Genomic DNA, 20,244 nt, shown 5'->3' on the forward strand with positions numbered 1-20,244 from the left:
TGCTAAATGGTTTTATGGTTTTAGGAATTGTTTTGCTCTCTATGAGGCACAATACATAGTGGAATACAATAAAGTCGCTTGAATGGATTTAATAGTCTGAATACTCAATTTGTCCCGTGAGACAGGTGTGATTTTTGCCATTGAAATAATTTGATTCAGTGTTGAAATGGTTTACTTTAGGTAATACTTTAGCTGCAAGAAATTATGTTTTATTTTTGCACACACATATCTGATAAAATATAGATTATTAATGATATGAAGTGATTTCAAGAGATCATATTAGGCATTAATAGCTGTTTATATTCATTTTGGGGCAAATTATTTGAAACACAAACTTCTCCTAGTGCTCAGATATTAATTCCAGTGTATTTTAGAATGTTTCCTTGATGTTTCTCAGCTGTTGAACAGAACAAGATCTATTACCACTTTACACAGTTCTGTGCACAGACTCCTGCATTACAAGACCTCAGTATATCTGTAAGCTGCTACAGTCACATGCCAAAGCAGGAAAGAAAGAAAATCTCTCATTAGAACAGATTGCTGCATGCATTTCTAATGGAAAACAAATTAAAGATACAATTATTTTCGTAGCTCTTTTATGCTGTCAGTGACCTTTTCTAAATGGTGCTTGCAAACGAGGTGATTGCTGAATATTGCCACATCAACCTGTCAGGAGTGAGAGATCTTCGAGAGCCACAGAAATGCCCAAACAAAACCAAACCCCCTCAAATCCAACAACAAAACCCAGCAATAAGATGCACACGTAGATCCTGTTTTCTTTTTTTTAGCAGACTTAAAAAATAACCCACATGAAAAAAGGGGTTTTAGGGGTTTTGGGAGAGGTTTGTTCTGAAAATGCAGGAGAGAGCAGGAAAGATGAGGAGCAGCAGAGCTGATATGGAGAGGAGAGGAGGATATGACCACACACACACAAAAGATGTTCAGTGTGAATGCACGAGAGAGCTCCTTCCCCTCTTTTGCTTCTGAGGAGAATTTCATTAAAAAAAATGGGGGAAAAAAATACAGTAAACTCCGTTCTGTATATGCTGCTACTTCTGCTAAGGGACTAGGGGAAAACTGAATCAGCAGAGCACCCTTAAGGGATAAATTATTTTTAATTTTAAATTTGGAACACACACATTTCCAAGAAGTAAATATTACTTAGTAGGAAATGAGTGTGGGGAAGCACAATTTTATGCTCATTTTACCATAAAAATGGTAGGACATTTTGTAAATCTCTCAAAGAACTTCCTAACAGAGTGAAGAACCACATTTCCATGTGAGAATCACCCTTAATTGTACAGTGAGACACTGCTATTCCACAGCATGGTTGTTTATGGACTGGGATTTATAAGGCAATTTTGAATTTACCTGTGTGCTTTCTGCACCAAATTAATTGTTTTCTTCTCAGAAATTTCTGCCTTATCTCAACCAGCAGAAATTGCTTTGAAAAGCATGTCTCCAGACCAGCCCTGGTTTCTGCAAACCCCCAGGTCGATGGGATGGGTCTTCATAGAACCATAAAATCATAGAATATTTTGGGTTGGAAGGAACCTTCAAGATCATCCAGTTTCAACCTCTCTGCCATGGGCAGGGACACCTTCCCCTAGACCAGGTTGCTCCAAGCCCCATCCTACCTGGCCTTGGACTCTTATAGGGATGGGGCACCAACAGCTTCTCTGGGCAACCTGTGCCAGGGCCTCACCACCCTCAAAATAAAGAATTTCTTCCCAATATCTAATCTAAACCTGCCCTCCGTCAGTTTGAATCCATTTCTCTTGTCCTATCACTACATGCCTTGCGAAAATACCAACCCCACGTTTTCCTCACACCCTTAGAAAACTAACTTATACAGAGGTTCACTGAGAGCAGTGGTATTAAACCAGCATAACACTGATTGAAACATGTTAGGTTTCAGGATACCTGTATTAAAAAACATACCAGAAATGATCCTGAAAGTTCTTCATGCATGGGTGCCCCTTTCTGGCTAAATACACGTTTTAGCAATGAAATGTGACTCTGGGTAAATGCAATCCTTTATATTGCATCTATATATTTCTCAGAAATGGCTCTGAACAGTGTTTGTTTTCAAATTGGGAGACATTCATTTTCCTTTTCATTTCATAAGCACATAAACCTGGAATATAATACAGGTACAGGAGGAAAAAGCTGGAGGGAGGGAGGGAGGGAGAAGGAAGAGGAGGAAGTCTGCTTTGAAACAGCAGGCAAACACTCAGGCCTGTGTCCCTCTGATAAGTAAGAATGAGCTTGTGGCTCTGATGGTGCATCAGGTGATTATTTCCCAATGTAATTCCCGTGGGAGGTTTGCTGTGCAGGGAAGGGAATAGGCCGATGTCCATGAGCGAAGTGCGGCTTTGGAGCGATGCCACACGGGAAGGCTGGGGCAGAGCCACAGCGAGGGAGGAAAAGGCTGACCCCCTCCAAAGGAACCCAGACTTCGTGTGTATATCACCCTGCATCAAACACATCTGCCTGAGCAGCTTCAGGGTTGTTACTTTAAATCATACATAGAAAAATATTCTCCCTGCTCCGTTAATTACAACAGCAAATTGAACAAATGCACTCACAGCTCGGCTGCTGTCGCCATTCCTACGTCGGTGTAATTCATGCTTGCAGCCCATGATAGGATTTTTAATGTCATTACACAGTAGTGCAAAGTCTTAATTTTTAATAAAAATACAAATGCTAAAATGAAATGGATTAATATCTAATTTTACATCTTCATTTACGTGATGTGCAAAATTATCTTAAATATTTGTTATGGATGGAGTGGCTTTCCACCAATTTAGGTGCTTTTTTTTTCATACAGGAGAATGTTAACAGAAATTGTAGCATAAATCATTGCCTTGTACAGTACCAGAAGGCGCATATAAAAACCCATATCTTTACTGCACATATTTCCCATTAACCATAATCTATTAGTAATTGAAGTTCATTACAAATTCTTGTAGACTTTATTGCTATCATGCTGCATGACATAGTGAACCTGGCTTGCATAACAAGAAGTCCTTGCTGGGAAATATCCTATTAACAATGACAGTGCATTTGTCATTGTGATAATAAATCCAAAGCTGCCTGTAGATTATAAATTATTGTGGCGCCATTTCCACTGTTATAGTTTAAAAGTTTTGTCAGCACTTCCATTTTACCCCTGCTTTACGGGCAGTTATAACCTGACCATAAAAATCTGCAGGGAGCTGAATCCCAGTTTACAAGGTCTCAGCCCAAGAGCACGTTTCTTCCCTCAGTAAGATTCATATTTCATCCACATAAAAACCTCTGAGGCAGAAGCTGTGTTTATGACAGATCTTTAGGTTCTACATTTGCATAGATTTTAATTGGAAAAACCCAGGCTATTTGTCAAGTTATTTGTCCATATTTCTAAAGATTGTGGTAAAATTTAAAAATTCATCAGGACAAAAAGATGGGAGCTGGGCTGAGCTAAGTGTTCACTGTTTTAGCACCTGAAAAAACCTCAGTCCTTATCTCCAGGTGCCACAGACTTTGGGGAGGTATTAAGCACACCCTCCTTCTCTTCAAAGGAGAAACTGGAGGGAAATGATGCTTCCAAATGCCCCACGAAGATGTTTTGAGGATTAATTACTAACACTGAAATTCTGGCATCCACTCAAGTCATCCTTCATCACGTCTATGCAATTCTTTCAGCTCTATATAGGTTTTAAGTGTTATTAAAAGAAAATTGCCATAGAGTTGAACTTTAAGCGTTAATTATGACTTGAGATATAAATGACATCAGGTCAAATCTTTCACAATTTAACTCTGTAATTGACTTCAGCTCTCTGCACCAAGGGATATCTATCTAGCTGAATGCATCTGTCTAACACATTTCTCAAGTGCCTATAGCAGTGCATCCAATTAGCTGGACTTAACCATTATGCCTCACCAGCTCCTAAATAGTGCAGGATGAAGCCTTCATTTCCCTGAAATCATTGGGAAAACTCCCTCCCACCAGCAAGACCAGGTTTTCACATCATCCTGCAATACACGCTCTGTTTTTAACTACTGTTTTCATGGGGTGGAGAATGGATTTTGAAGTAAATATAATTCTCTTTTCACATCAACAATGTCTTTCATCTCACAATGCCCCAAATTACTTTAAAATCTTGATATGCAAAATCACTTCTCTTGCCACTGAGGTGCAGCAATCTCCTGGGTGAAATTCAGCAGCTGTTGGATGTTTCATGGCACCGTTTCACTGTGATTTATGGTGGGGTGAGGAGGAGGTGACTGTTGGCAGTCACTGACAATGCCAAGGAGCAGAAAGCAATTTCCCAGGCTGGCACTGAGCAGGGGCACAGACACTAACAAGTCTCCAGCCAAAACTGCAACCAGCTTCACCTCTTCCTTGGCAGTATAGAGTGGTGGGACATTGGGCTGGGACAATGGGGTTGGCTCAGGATAAGACCCAATGCCCACCCACCCTCCAGCACATCCAACAGCTCATGCTGGTGGTGGAACCAAGGGGAATGCAGGGATGGATCTGATGGGTGTAAGGGAAAAGAAGTTGTATTTTCACATGAATGGAATATATCTCTTTCCACTCCCAGTTGGATATGAATGGTATCTGGCAGAGATCCATGAGTGTGTGGGTTCAGAATGGGACTTGTGTGAATCAGAATGGGCCTTTGTTCAAGAGTAGTGAACTGAGGACCAGAAAATATTATTACAACGTATCACATATTTCTTACTCAGTTTTGTGTATTTTATCTGTAATATCAAATCTCTAGGCAAAGAAAACCAAAACCCAATGAACACAGAATTAAATGAATTAAAACCGTGTCATCCTTTCCACTTTGAAATCTCTCAGTACATAGTTTTCCACTCACACAGACAATAAGGACCTTTGGGACTCTTAATGCTATAAATACATTTTGATACTTTTATAACCATGATTTTACAGAGGTCACAATGAGGTATCATTTATTTTGGTGAGGGTAACCAGGATATTTACCAGCAGTTATAATCTCTTTCTTTTCTTAAATAAAATGAAATGGCAGTATTTTAGAGGCAGTTTCAAGGATCTGGTGTGTTACAATGGATCCCGGAGAAGATGAATTACTGGCCAGTGTATAGGTGATCTTGCCAAAAATTAATAGCAATGCAATTTATTATACGCTTCTGTAATTTATCTCATGACCATGTATTAGATTAGATAAAGACAGAAAGACATGTGAATTGGATGGACTGGACTAATACTGAAAACTTACACCTGCTTTTATTGAGGCTGACAAGAAGATTTCTGTTACCTGCATTGCAATCAGGATTTGGCTTCGCATTTTTAATTTGCTTTGTAGGATGATCTTGTCCAGCAATGAGAAAAAAGCTAACTCAACATTAAAGTTTGTTATTCAGTACAAATTTGTTCCATCATATATTTCACATTCAATCAATTAAAAATGTAAATCTAAAAAAGAAAACCACTTAGAAGCTTAAAAAGAAGAGTAATAAGCATCTGTGAAACTGCTGCAAACACCCATTACGTGCTACACCGTTTTCAAGGTAACAAACCAATAGTTTATTTTGTCCCCTTCCAACATAATCCATACTTCAAAATCCACTTTTTACACCAAATCGGTCTGTCTGGAAGACAAACAATCTGCAGCTCAGAGTGTTTACCTACAACAGCAAAAAGATGTGCTACACTGCCTTCAAATTCAGGAATACCATCAGCTACCTTCTTCAGGCTCGTTGCAAGCCAGTGATTGATATCAGTTCTTTTGCATTGCTTTCCTCTCATATCTCTTTGTCCTGCTGCTATAATCGATCACAGATTTTTCCATCAGGCTCCGTGTCAGATTAGGATAGTGAACATGACTGGCTTAGGACAAACTGCTTCAAAGTGCACTGAGGCAAGCTCGGGAGTCGAACCACTCTAACAATGACGGTTTTGGGCACGTCCATAAAGATAGTGCAACAGCAGAAAGTCAGTAATATGCTTTTACGGTAAGGGTTAGGAATTGCTCCTCTCTATGAAGCCTGCTGTGATCACATCTGCCACTGTGGGGCCGGTATTTTAAGTGAGCAGCAACGCCCGGGTCATCGTTTTCCTGATTCAGGAATAAATTCCAACTTAGGAGTCAACGGATGTATCTGCAGGATCTGCACATACATTCTGTCTGGCTGGAGTTGCAAAGTCACATGTAGCTTTCTTGTTTCATGCTTTATGTGTGCTATCAAGAGCTGTAAGGAGTGAAAGCCCAACAACTTTCTCTGCTCTGCATAGAAATAGAGTTTAAAGATTCACTGTGACTGGTCTTCCCAGGAAAGCTAAACTATCAATCCCTTACTTTAAAAGCTCTCTGGGGGATTACTGCTTGTTTTTATAGTACCTAGCACAGTTGAGTCTTCATCTTGGTTGGTGGTTTTAAGTACATCTGTTGTATAAATAACAAATTTATTTTTTTTATGTGAAGAACAGGGCATTATTTAGGGAAGAGGACTCTAAGGATTTGATACAAATTTGGATCAGTGATCTTGGATGAGTTGGCTGGCAGCAGTTGCCTCCCCCATGGCTGCTGTTGCTCAGATCTATAAATCCTGAGAACGAAATTGCTCTTCCTATGGCTGCTGGGTGACCTCTGGGACTCCTCCTGGTAGAGGAACAGATGTTAAACCTTTACATGGGTTCAAGAGAAGACAAGAACATAGTGGATGAGAAGCATTTTGAGGAGGAACATCCAGTGTCCAAAGCATGAGGTCCCTGAGCTTAAATAGGTGGAAAAATACTAAGGAAAACTATCACAAGTGCTTGCCCTGTATATATAAGATGCCCTGTATATATAAGATATAGGATACTGTCCCCTGGCTCCCTATCTGTGACCACAGCTGGAGAAACACTAAATAAATAATCATGATAGTCCAATCATTTAGAATTTATTGTAGTCCAAGCTGAAATACCCATCACTGGAGATACTATACGTGACATCGCGGCACAGAAGTGCTGCTACTCATTTGACACACTAAACCTCTTCTGGAATTTCATTCTTTTTTCCTAATAATGACTGACAGCTAAGCTAAGGGCAAGCATTAGGCAACTGAAAACAGTGCTTGCACAGCCCATAGGAGCATGAACTCTGGCAACCTGCATTTAATCCCTGGGAAGACACAGGCAGTGGTGTGTTAGTGTAATGCTCTTAAATTCTGAGTAAAAGGCTTTTTGCTGTGCATTTATAAAAAACAGGTACTCTTGGATATTGCCATGTAAGAGCAGATGCTAAGAGTACCTGAATTACAGTTTTCTGGAAAACAAAACCTGAGAAAGCTCGAGATCGAGCAGACACAGAATATTTCCATTAGAAGCTATTACTGAGACTGGGATCTTTCCTGAAATAGGTCAGGTGAACTGTTGCTCAGGTGGATGTACTGCCAGGGCAGAGGGCAAGCTATGAGGTAAATACTCAGGTACCTATGGGTTGCTGTAACACCTTGTGCCTGGCAGTAGGTAATGATATGGAGAGATAAAAAATATGGTTGCAAAAACCCCAAACAAGTAAAATCTTGTAGTATGCCAAAGACAGAGGCTTTTCAGCACAGACTTTACAGTATTTCTGGGTCCTACAGCTCCTGGCTACTCTTTTTTTTTCCCTTGTAGAAGTTCAGAGGCTGTGCCTGAGGACAGCTGCTCTAAGGCAGAAACTGGGGTCCGCTGGAAGGCAAAGGATGATGGCTAAAGAAATTTGGAGTTTCTTAACTTACAGATGAACCCCAGGCCACCTGACTGAACAGCTGATTTAAACCCTTGGGTAGGTAACCCACACAGCAGGAAAGATTAACCCAGATGACTAAGAGAAACCTCATTCTGGCATGATTTATAGAGAGGGTATGACTGCCCTGTATCAAGAAAGGGACACAGATGCCATGGTTTACTGTTCAAATGGCTTGTTGGTGTGTAAGGTCATTCATCACACATGGCTTTGGACTCCCAGGCCAGTACATATAAAAGTTTGTCTCACAACAGGCACAGCCTTTTCAGCTCCCATCTGCCCACAGCAGCCCTCCCGATGTTGCTAATTACAAACCTGCATGTTACTGTGTTGGCTACAACTCTCCTCAAAGCCACAGCCATACTGATGTGACCCAAGGGTGGATTGTGTTAATGAACAAAAACAATGGAGGGTCTCCACTTAAGAACCTGTTTCAAAGCCCAGAAGTTATAAACTGAACCTCTGGACAGCCACGCTCCCACTTGGAAGGCAGAGTTGCTCCAAGACTGCTTTATTTGTTTCAATTTTTTTGTTATAATTCTGTTTTTCATGGATATGTGGCAGCATGTCTGCGCTAACATGCATGGAGGAGATCAGGTTTTTTTGCAGGCAAAAAAAGAAGATAAAAAATAGAGACACAGAGAAGACAAGACATGAGCTTGAGAGGGACCCTGGGAGCAGCAAAAATGGTGCTGTGACTGGGCTGCAGTGCAGGAGAGGCTGAGAATTCCAGGTCTTCCCAGAAGAGGTGAAGAGGTGTGAAAGGGGAAGTGGCACTCTCAGGGAAGAGTTTCCTCTCAGCTGTTATGAAAAGCATGAAAAGCAATTAAAACAACCTAAAAATAGGAAGGTCTCTTCCTCTTTTTTTTTTTTTTTTTTTATTTTTCAGAGTACACTTCTGTGCTCCCAAGGCTGTTGCTGACCTAGATAGAGATAGGGGGACATGTCTGGCCTAATGCACAGGCAAAAGTTACTCTGTTTGTTAACCAGGGACATGCCCTGAGGCAGCAGTCAGCAGCCCAAACCTTCAGAGGAGCCCAGGGGCTCAGGCTGTAGCTCTGGGCAGTGAGGTGCCCTGGGGCCGTGCCAGGAGCTCCGAGGGCAGCGAGCAGAGCTGCCCACACCCGCTCAGAACGGAGAACATTCCGAGAGTGGTTAAACCTCACCAGTTTTAGGACACAGGTGTTTATTCTGGTCACTAGGCACCTTCATGCCCAGGCGATTGATAAAGCTTCTGCTGGAACTGGGGGGAGTCAGGCAGCGCCAGGTGACTGGTGCTTTGAATCAGCTTCGGTGCTGATTGCACCAACGGAGAGGGCAGGGGAGCTGAACTGGAGGGAGACAGTGCAGCCTCACCCCTGAGTGCATGTGCTTCACATATGAGAAACCTTTTCCTTGTGCTCTCCATGTGATTTGAGGAGGTTTGTGAGCCAAATCCTCCCACTTCGAGGTCCTCACTGCAACAGAGTGGCACTCAGGGCACACACACGGGGACACACAAGCACTGGTCCCACCAGTAGCTACCACACCAAACAGCCTGATTTTAAGTTACTTTATTGGAAGAAACAGATAGCTCCAGTCTTAGATACAAGATCTCAGTCACCTAATGCTTTTCAGTCACGAACCTCATGCTGAGAGCTTCCCCTCTGGAGCTCTAGCTGTGCATGCACACTTGCAAGCAGAGAAAATAGACGTGGTGTCCTTTTGAGGATTTGGAGAGGGCTTGAGCTGGAGCTTGTCACTGTTGTGGTTTTAAACCTTAGTAACATGTCAATCAGCAGGCAAGAAGGAAAGGGAGAGAAGGCTATGGCACCCAGCCAGGGCCATGTAGTGATGCACACTCAAACACTTATCCCTCCTCCAAATGGTGGGCGAAACCACCGCAGTAGTTGGGAGCTGTAAAAGTACAATGAGGTGTCTGCAATTCATGTAAAAATAGCAACTTTTGCCCACCGAGTGCTACACCACTGCCAAAGGCTTTGTAGGCTCACAACCATGGTGAGTTTTAGGGGTGGGATTAGAGAACAGCAGGCATTCAAAAATGAGCTTAGGATGCCTGGAAAGGAAATTTGGTGAGTGCTTGTCTTAAAAAAATTCCAATTGTACCAACAGCGTTAACATAAAAGGAGTAGGGAATAGGAATTTGTGTAATGGAGTTCTAATTATAATTCCTTTTGTTTTCCTAAAGAACATTAAAATGCCATGATGTGACCAACAACTCAAGCCTAAAAAATACTTCCAATTTGATTTTTATACTCATTGTGGCCCCTTGTTAATTTATAGCTAGTGAAATAATAAACAAAACTGATATTCTCATTTGCATCTAACACTATAAAAGTGGTATTTTTTAAAAGGTTACCTAGAATCAGTGCAAAGCTTTGATTTCTTTCATTAACATATTTAAGTCCAGCTTAGGTAAGGTTTCTTTCTGAAACACACATTTTGTTAAAAGCCATTTAGTGCCCATAACCATTCTACTGCTCTCAAAATATGATGCCCTCCCAAGCCAGAGCTAACCTGTGCATATGAAACGAGTTCAGTTTAATGTTGTGTTAAAAGAGTTTGGTCTCTGGAGCAGTCACTCTGCTTAATAACATGTAATCATATGCCTTCTATTTAGTTTTCATTTAACTTGCCCCATACAAGCAATGAATCCTGTTTAATTAAATGTTCTTTTAAACAGTGAAATGACACTGGTTCGTATTTTAAAAAATCTATATGCCACAGGGCACCCTCAAGACACAAAATCCTAATAAAGAGGATGTAAGATGTACAGCTAATATTACAGAGCAAGTTTGACATTTGCAGGGTAATTTAGTGAACTAAGTGCTTCCTTACAGGCTTCACACAGGAGCACAGTGGCTGCACTGCCATTTATAGAAGATGAAGAGCCATGTTTGTAATAATGCTAATAAACAGCTAATCTGAAAATTAGACTAGCATGTGGCAAAGGGATGTTGTGCATGTATAATAAAATGCTACTCAGCAGCAGGATGAAGGCTGTCAGCAGATGCTGAAATCCAGCCAGTGTTCAGCAGCAGTCTGGGGTGGCTGGGCAAGGCTTGGACTCCTGCACCCCATGAGTCCCCAGGCTGCACACTGTGGGGCAAGGAGGGCAAAAATGCACTTTATTGCTAGGGGATGGTAATGAGGTGTAGGAAAGGGGCACTGCAGGCGCCCCTAACTGAGCTTAAAATAGCTGTGAAGTCCTGACACTCAAGAGAATGGCTTTAAGTTCAACAAGGGCTTAGTTCTCATCCCCATAAGGGGTGAGAATGGGTCTTAAGTGATCGAGGTCAGGTTGGACAGGGCTTGGAGCAGCTTGGTCTAGTGGAAGGTGTCCCTGCCCATAGCAGAGGGGTTGGAATGATGTGACCTTGAAGGTCCCTTCCAACCAAAACCGTTCTATGATTGACCAAGCATCCCTTTTTTGTTTTTCTTTTCTCTGATAATTTAAACCTGGTCTAACCCTGGCCAAGAAGTAATTTAGCTCTTCTGGTTTTTTCCTGTGGAAGAGGTAAATGAGGTAGAAAGGAGTGGTAAATGTTTATTTTTCTCCTTTAGAAGAATCAGGACCTTTAATAAAGTAAGTATTAGGGCAATGAAGAAATAAACACTGAAAGTGTCTCACCCATTACTAAAATGAAAGTGCTTGCTAATATATGCAGTGCACCTGGAAATGCCCATTCCAGTAATTACAAAAGGGAAAAACACCAGGGAAACAGGCAAGCATGAAGACAATAGCCATTAGAAACAATATTAAATTAAGCATGCCTTTTGAGATTTACAAATTCACTGATTAAATTGTGCATTACAAACCCTGCCTTGACTTCACTTAGCTGGAGTCCTGGAGCGAACCTGCAAAATTTGAAAACAGCCTCTTGTTTTGTATTGAGCTGAAGTCAGGGCTGTTCCTAACTTTGCTTAGGCCTGGTTGTTTTTTTTTTAAAGACGCAAAAAATAACCTTTTCCCCCTCCCAGATTCCAGCTGGCAGAAGGCATCACACTCCTCCAGTCTGAGCAAAACAAGGGCAGAAAAAGGGCACTTCATGCCATGCAGCATTAAGCTTGGCAAATGGCATAAAGCCCATCAAAATCAGCAGGAACCTTCTCGTTGACCGAACAGCCCTTGAGTGTGGCCACCAGTGAGCATCTGGGTGAATTTGGCCATGCAAGTCCCCATGTACACCCAGGACAGGGAGCTTCATATTTCCCTAGGGAGCACCTTCCCACCCAACTATGGGACAGGACAACTTCCTACAGTGCATTCTGGCAAGAATGCCTTTCACTATGGGGCAGAGCCAACAGGCAGGAGGATTAAGTGATTCCTGTCCCTCAGATATTCCTAGACCAGGGACAGCTCCCAGGGTAACAACTGTGAGCCATGGCTCTCTCAAGGCACTGTGGATGTTTGAGTGTTTGTGCAAAGAAAGGGTGGATTTGAGACCAAGATATGATCTTACCAGTGACAAAACTGTATCCTCTTGCAGAGACATGAGAAATGAGTGAGGACAAGGTTCTTAATATGTTTCTTGGAGTGCAGGGTTATTTATAACCATTTTCCTATCATTGATGAGATTTTCAGGGCTAATGGAAACTCTCCCACTTTCTCCTGTTCTCTGGGAGATATCCTGAAATTGATTGTGGAAGCCAGCAGCCACTTCCATTTGATTTTGTGTCATTAAACATTAAAAACCATGTGCAGCTTTCATAGAGTTCTTTCTGCTGGAAAGTGGGCTATCAATCCACCGGTGATCCCAGTTTGTTGCTAAAATCATGGGTTGCCTGGGAGGGGGGTAAAATTGTTAGAAAACTCTTTTGAAGCTAAGACTTTCTTGTAAAAACACATGCACTTAGCCTGTACTCCTTCTTCTTCTAAAACCCGGGAGATAGGCAGCTATTTAATATTTCCAGCTTTCAGCTTTATTTAGTGGAAAAGGAAAAGCTAAAGGGAGATCACTAATTTCTCCTTCTATCCACCCAGCCCCTCCCTGCTTTTCCATAGGCAATGAGATGCCTCTTTGTTCTTAGGGAATCTCCTATCATACTTCCTCCTCCTGTTCCCTCAAAGATTTCCAGTGAGCCAGGAAGAAATAGAACCTTTGAGAAGTCTTTACTCCCAGGATAGCAGAAGTTGAAGGCTCCTTCCCTGTTTCTCAGTTCATTCCCTCCATACAACCAATCTGGAGGCAATCGGCACAGTGCAGATGGAAATTCCCACTGTAGTTGTTGATGGGCAGTGGGAGGCATTGAGCTCCTAAGCAGTTGCAGGCTGAAGGACTTGTACCTGCTGCTGATCACAGTGAGGGATCTCCAGAGACATATTTTGGGAATACAGATATGCAAATGAGTCCTTTCCAAAAACCCAGGAACGTCTGTGAGAAGTGAATTTGGGATGACTCCATCCCTGTCATACCTCTGTAGTTTGAAGCTGACAGAAGACCAAGAGAAAACTGAAGTCTCACAGATCCTTTTCTCTCCCTATACCCATCAAGGGCCCTGTAGACCTGTCCCACAGCTTTGCAAGTCACATTTCCATTAGCTGTGCCAAAACCCCAGAGCACTGATGGACTGCTGAGGGGACTATGGTTAAATGACAAATGGCAGGACCAGCCACCTTGAATGCTGCTTTACTCAGATCACAGAATCACAGAATATTTAGAGTTGGAAGGAACCCACAAAGATCATCAAGTCCAACTCCTAAGTGAATGGCCCATAGAGGGACCAAACCCACAAAGTTGGCATTTTTAGCACTGTGCTCTAACCAGCTGAGCTAATCTCAGGGTATATGTCCTGGATACAGATGGAAAAGCACTCTGACTGAAGGACTGCTCCTGCAGGGAGCACGTTCAAGAGGACAGCTTTTGTGCACCATTTCCAGCTTTGCAATTAAGGCTGGAATAACCCGTAAAGTGACACATAACATATTAAACACCTTCTGTGTCCTAGGAAGTGCAAACTGGGTATTGCAAATGGAGGCTCATATGGCCCAGCTGCCTCGGGCCATATGGTCACTCTGCTCCTTGCTGTGCCCTGGTGTGTTTGGAAAAGCAGCAGGGCAGCAGTCAGGATGCCCGTGTGGACAAGGAGCAGTGACACATGTGAGGGTGACAATGATGGTGGTCGGACAGGGCCCTGCTCAATGTGCTTTCTCTGTCAGTGTTTGTGGACTTGGTTCAGCCACTCAATTTGTGATATGTAGAGCAGCCAAAATAATTCTCCGCAAAATAAAGAGCTGAGAGCAGATGAAAATAGAGCTAATAATACAGTCATTAGGAAGAGAGCCAAAGCCCAAATTGCAATGCCGAGTGTGAAAGGAGAAGTCAGAGAAGGGAGATGACTGTGCTGCACAGGGGACAAAAATACACCCCCAACTAGCAGCTGTCTACAGCAAAGGGACAGCAAGAGGCTGTGTGGCCAGACCTGTTGCCTTGGCACAGGACATCATCCCAGCAGCATGGTGCTCGAGTACTGGGCAGGTTGTTCATGGCCTTGCCTTTTGGGCAACAGCTCGTTGAGATACAGCATCAGGCAGGGAAGGAACATCTCACACCATAGCTTGTGTCACCTGGGACCACCACCCCACTCTTACAGATGTGCAAGACACATCCATGAAGGAGACATTTGTTGTCACCAACATGGGTCACAATTGAGGCAACCATAGCTGGATGTTTCAAAACAGCAAAATGACAGTCCAGAAGGGTTGGGAGTGGTGATGAAAAATCATTCCCAGTCCTTGGAGGGACATCAATAACTGCAGTGTAGTGTGTGTGGCTGGTTTGTCCTGCCCTGTGGAGGCTACAGTCCTGCAAGCAGAGCTTAGCCTTGGTGTGTTTCCTAAGGCAGGCACAGCCTCAGAAGTGGTTAACAGCAGCAGAGCAGTCAGGGATATTTTACTGCCATCTGCTTGATAGCCAGTGTTTCTGACCCATCTAAGGTCAGACAGTGTATTTCTTTTTACCCTCAGGTAAAATCTAATGATAATGCAGCCTCTCCACTGGCCATTCACAGCACCTATTTAAGGCTGCTTAAAGAGGCTATGAAACTGCATGTCCTTAAAGAGAAAAATTCAAGTGCCTTTTTGTGCCAAGTGCTCTTCAGTTTAGACCAACCTTCAACTTCAAATGGGAGGAAAGTCCTTCCAGAGAACAACAAGAGGGCAATTAAATACACACTTCATAGAATTGTAGAATAGTTTGGGTTCAGAGGGACCATAAAGACCATATTGTTCCAACCCCCCCTGCCATGGGCAGGGACACTTTCCACTCCACTATCCCAGGTTGCTCAAAGCTCTACTCAACCTGGCCTTGAACACTTCCAGGGATGGAGCAGCTGCAGCTTCTCTGGGCAACATGTCCCAGAGCCTCACCATCCTCACAGGGAAGAATTTCTTCCTGATATCTCATCTAACCCTGCCTTCTATCAGTTTGAAGACATTCCCCTTGTCTTGTCACTCCATGCCATTGTCCAAAGACTCTCTCCAGCTCTCCTGTAGCTCCTTTAGGTACTGGAAGGGGCTCTAAGGTTTCCCTGGAGCTTTCCCTTCTTCAGGCCAAACACCCCTAACTCTCTCAGTCTGTCTCCATAGCAGAGGGGCTCCAGCCTTCTGAGCATCTTCATGGCTCTTTTATGTTTTGCTCCAAGAGGTCCACGTCCTTCTTGTGTTGAGGGCTCCGGAGCTGGATGCAGAAATCCAGGTGGGGTGTCACGAGAGTGGAGCAGAGGGGCAGATTCACTTTCTTTGATCTGCTGTTCTCTCTCCTTTTGTTGCAGCCCAGGACACCATTGGCTTTCTGGGCTGGAAGTGCACATTGCTGAATCCCACTGAGCTTCTGATCAGCCAATACTTGTTTATATAACATCCTTCTGCCCAAGATGATCAAGGCAATTCTCCTTTATATGACCATTTCTGCTATAATAAAAATGCTGTGGAGCAAACGATGCAAGCCCACACTTCAGAAGTATTGACAGGAATGATTTCTCTCCACTCATCTTGCCATCAGCTTTCTCAGGTGGTTCCAGTCTAGTCTGTTGCATTCTTAAAATGAGAAAAAAAATATCCTGATTTCTTAATCACATGTTATGGAACAATGTGATTTCCCTCAGTATCTCCCTATACCTCTAGGGAAATAAAGTCCAGGCCAGTTTCTCGCATCTCTCTTTCCTAATCCCCCATGTACACCAAGGTGGAGAGTTTATTTAGTGGTGTGGAAATGTCCACAACTTCAATAATTTTTGCCCTGCTTTGTTCTCTTATTGCTGGAGGAAAAATGCTAAAAGATTTTTGGTTTTCTCTCTTTGTTTTTTTAAGTAACATCATGAACCTAAGAAAATTTTTCTAAAAAATTTCTGTTACAATTAACACCTAAAATTGCAGTAACAGAAAGAAATATTAGATATATTCACACTCCTTTGATTTTCTCTGTTCCCTTGAAGTTGTCAAAATTTCAACCTGTGTTAGGAATTTTCCTGTTTAGCTAGGGCACTCATGTGGCCTCTGCCAGAAGTTTCTTATCTTCTCACAAAAGTTTAGGCTAGAGAAATAATTTTCTCTCCATAATATTAGTGAAGGACCAAGATGGAGAGTCTTTAACCGGATTTTTAAAATCATTGGGGTGCCTAAACCTGAGAGCAAAATCTAAATAGCAGTTTCAAGAGCTCACATTTTGTGAAACCAGGAGGAGTTAGTAACTATTTTTTAATCTTTAAGTACCTGAATATCTCCAGAGTCTGCATCTTTCCCCCTGAAGCCTGTGCAGGTTGAACATACACTCCCAGCTCTGGTCCAAAGTGAGGACTGAGTGCATATCCAATGGTGATGCAAACATAGCTAACATAGAGAAACACCTCCAGAAAAGCACAGAAGAGTGATGAGGGTAATTAAGCTGATGTTGCGAGGATGCTGTCACGTGTCACACTGTGTGCCCGTGCAGAAAAGGTCCATCTTTGCCAGGGTGGCAAAAGTGGCTCTTCTAAATAGATGCTCTGGACGAGCTGAATCAGACAGAAGGATTTCCCTCTTCCCTCTTCATTCCTTGTACAGTGCAAAGCAGGAGATACCTATGCCAAACCATTTCATTTCTTCCAGTTTTACTGCCAGCCTTCGGGCTGCCTCATTCTGGACCTGCTGCAATCCAATCTGCTCTTGCTAATACTTCAAATATAATATTTATAACAGCCCAGGTTGAACCAAGGGCTACTTGCACTGACAGATGTCACAAGCTATATCTCTCCTTTCCTTTTTATTGTTTGGTAGCTTCTGGCAAAGAGGGAGAGGATCTGGTAATGAAATGCTCCTTCTCTGCTTCAAAAGCACAGGAACATTTTGCTGTGCTGCCTATTATTCGTGGGGGAGTCATCAAGAGGTAGCTGTTTGGTTATCAATGTGTTATGGAAGGGCAGGATATATGATGGCTGTGGATAAGATATATTTCTGATTAAATTATTGAGCAGAGAACGCATATGAAATTTTGTACTTGTGGTTTTGAGGATGAGCAAATGTGCAACACTGCGGACAGAGGGACCTTATTCTATAACAGGGGGGTAAAATCATTCCTTTGTAGCTAAAGATAATGAGTTCTGCAGGACTATAAATAGGTGTGGAGCTGTTTTGCAGATAAAGCATCTCTTTGATACCTTGCTACGGCAGAGCAACAGGGAAAATTCTGCAGGGGACAATCTTCTCTTGGCAGATGGTTGGATCAGGAGACCTGCTCAACATTTTCCGTGTCTAGTTTTCATGATTTATACAACAATACCCCTTGAAAAAGCAATTCTGAGAGGACTTTACCGTTCTATGATAATTCACTGTACTTGACAGAAAAAAACCAATCAATATAAATATGTGTATCCCCTATGTTTGGAGCTTCAAGTCTAGTTTCAGTGATTTGACTTTTTTGTCTAGAACCACATGGAGATTTTGTAAGATGGCTGATTAAGCACTTTTCCATGGGAATAACAGAGATTTTGGGGGGAGAAGTGAGAATGGTCAAAGGGAAAGAAGAGGGGTGATGAAGACAGTCAAGCACACTCTGCCCTGCGCTGCACAGGAATTGAGCTCAGTCTCTGGTACTGAGGAGGTGTTCAGTATCTCCTGTCCTGGACATTTGCCACAGGCACTAGGTCACTTATTGTCTCTCTCTGAGGAAGAAGGACCTATTTTCACCAATCACAGAATGAGAAAGGTGATGAAATACCAAAACCAGATGTTGGAAAGAAAATAGCTTTCCTCCAAGCTGTATTCAAGTACCTGGGGGACAATCCTCTTTCTAAGAGAAGTCTGAATCAAGGGGGAAAATAACATCCAAAGGGAGCAAAAGGCTTCAGGGCAAATTTTTTTGCTCAGTACAACTCAAAGTTTAATGTTGCTGGCACTGGGAGAGTTTTACGTTTCTCTGTTATGAGCCATTGCTCCAAATGGCAGAGCTATGGGACACAGCTGCTGTCCAAGGGTAGCATTTTCCAGAAGCAAAGATGGAAATTACCACGTTCATAAGGACATCAAAGACCAGAAATAAAAATGTTTCAGATAAAGGGCATGTTATTGGGCCAAATTGGGAAGATATAAAAATGTACAGACGAAAGAGCCCATTATGGCAAAGATTGGAGACAGATAACTTTAAAATTAACAATTAGTTTTAAAACAAACTTGCAATTCACTTAAAACCACAGTCTAAACAGAAGAAGACAATTAAGTCAGTAAATACAGAAAAGCTATGGAAGGGATACACTCTGTCCCCTTCCCTTAATCTTTCCCTATAAACACAGACTGGAAACAAAGGCTCAGAGCTTTCAAAGTGCCACACACAAGCAGAGTGCAGAAACCTGATTATTTTTTGGTTTTAGTCTTTCTTGAGGCTGTAGTTCATGGCCTCAATAGCAGCCACAGGTAACTCCTACTTCATACTTCTGATATTTCCTGCAAAGGAGCTGTGTGCCTCTAAACACTCAGTTTTCTTTAAGGTAAACCACCCTGAGAGCTGGATGCCCTCAGCTTGTGCAGATTTAATCCTAAAACCACGGAAAAATAAAAGAAGGTATTCTGAATGCAAATCAAACAGCAATTACCCTGACACTTCCCTGTTTCAGTAATGAACTACAGCTGTATTTGCTGTTGGGCAGGGGAACTGGTTTCACTTAAGCTATGGAGAGAGGAGGATACAAATCCCAGAATTTCATTGCCTGGAGGAATCCCCACAGCACACACATTTGGGTGTGAATTGCTCGAGTCCTCTGCTGCAAAGAAAACCTCAACTTATTCTTGCTGCTCTTGGACACAGCTGTCCAGGACAATTTGCATTGCCTAGAAACCAGGAAACAGAGCTCATGTTCAACTGATTTTGCTCAGCTATTTTTTTTAAGAAGCCCCAGCCTCAGCAGTCCTCAAGAGGCCTCTCCTATCCTTTAATTTCTTAATATATGTGAAATCAAACAGAAGAAAAATAGAGCAGAAGGTTCATTCAGTTAAGCTCTAGATTGACTTCATCCAACTTAATGCTTTTTAATCACTCTTTGAACAAAAGATTTAGTCTTCATAATCCTACTTTTGCTCAATTTGCTGTTCCTTATTTTCTGAAATCTACGATTTGTTTGATTTCCCTTATTCCCACCCCCTGAATGAGTTTGCAGGAGAAAAAAAAGTGGCTAATATAACAGGGAAAAATACTTTCAGGAATAAAATAAACTACAAATGGCAGTGTAAGCTTTTCTTTTATGGCTCTTCACTAGAAAAGTGCACTCAAAAGACATGGAGCCCTTTTTACTGGGTAACCACGACTGCTAACACACTGACCAGAGCTGCTAACCAAAACTCCTCAGCAATCTCCAGGAGCACAAATGTAATTAGACCTGCTGATTTCAAGGCTAATGCAGCCCTTGTTTTGGAAGACTGAGATTTGGTTTTAGTGGTAGAGACTTTTGCAAATAACTTGAAGGCTCTGGTTCTTGGCAGTGTCTAACAACATTGCCACTAATCTCCTTTTCTAAACATTTGAACATACGTTTTGTCTACATATACTTCAACTTGACTGTGATGGAAATTGCCAAATCCAGTCAGCATGGTGGGCTCGGTGAAGCTGGACCTCTCAAGGGCTCCAGGGTCTCCTGCAGGAGTTCCTGGGTGATGTGGATGTCTGGCTTTCACCAGCTTCTGCCTCATGGGTCTGTCAAATAGTGGAGAATAACTATGCCCTGACAAACAAGTCTGTCTTTCCTTTCCAAACATTTACCTCTGATTCATTGGGCCTTCAGGTCTGCTTAGGAGAAAGTAATTTAGCCTCAGGATTTCAGTTGCAAAGAAATACGGTGGGAAATAATGTGGGCAGCAGGAGAGCCAGACCCACAAATCACCATTTCTCATCACCCCAATCCTGTTCTGTCCTGGATTCCAACTGCTGTGTTTTGAACAACCATTTTGCAAAGCCCAGAGTTATCTGTGCTCACACCTTTCTTCATTTTCACAACATCTATGCCTGTTGTGCTGTAGACCTTCTTATGTGAG

The sequence above is a fragment of the Chiroxiphia lanceolata genome, chromosome 7 (genome assembly GCF_009829145.1).
Source record: "Chiroxiphia lanceolata isolate bChiLan1 chromosome 7, bChiLan1.pri, whole genome shotgun sequence".
NCBI classification, from domain to species: Eukaryota; Metazoa; Chordata; class Aves; order Passeriformes; family Pipridae; genus Chiroxiphia; species Chiroxiphia lanceolata.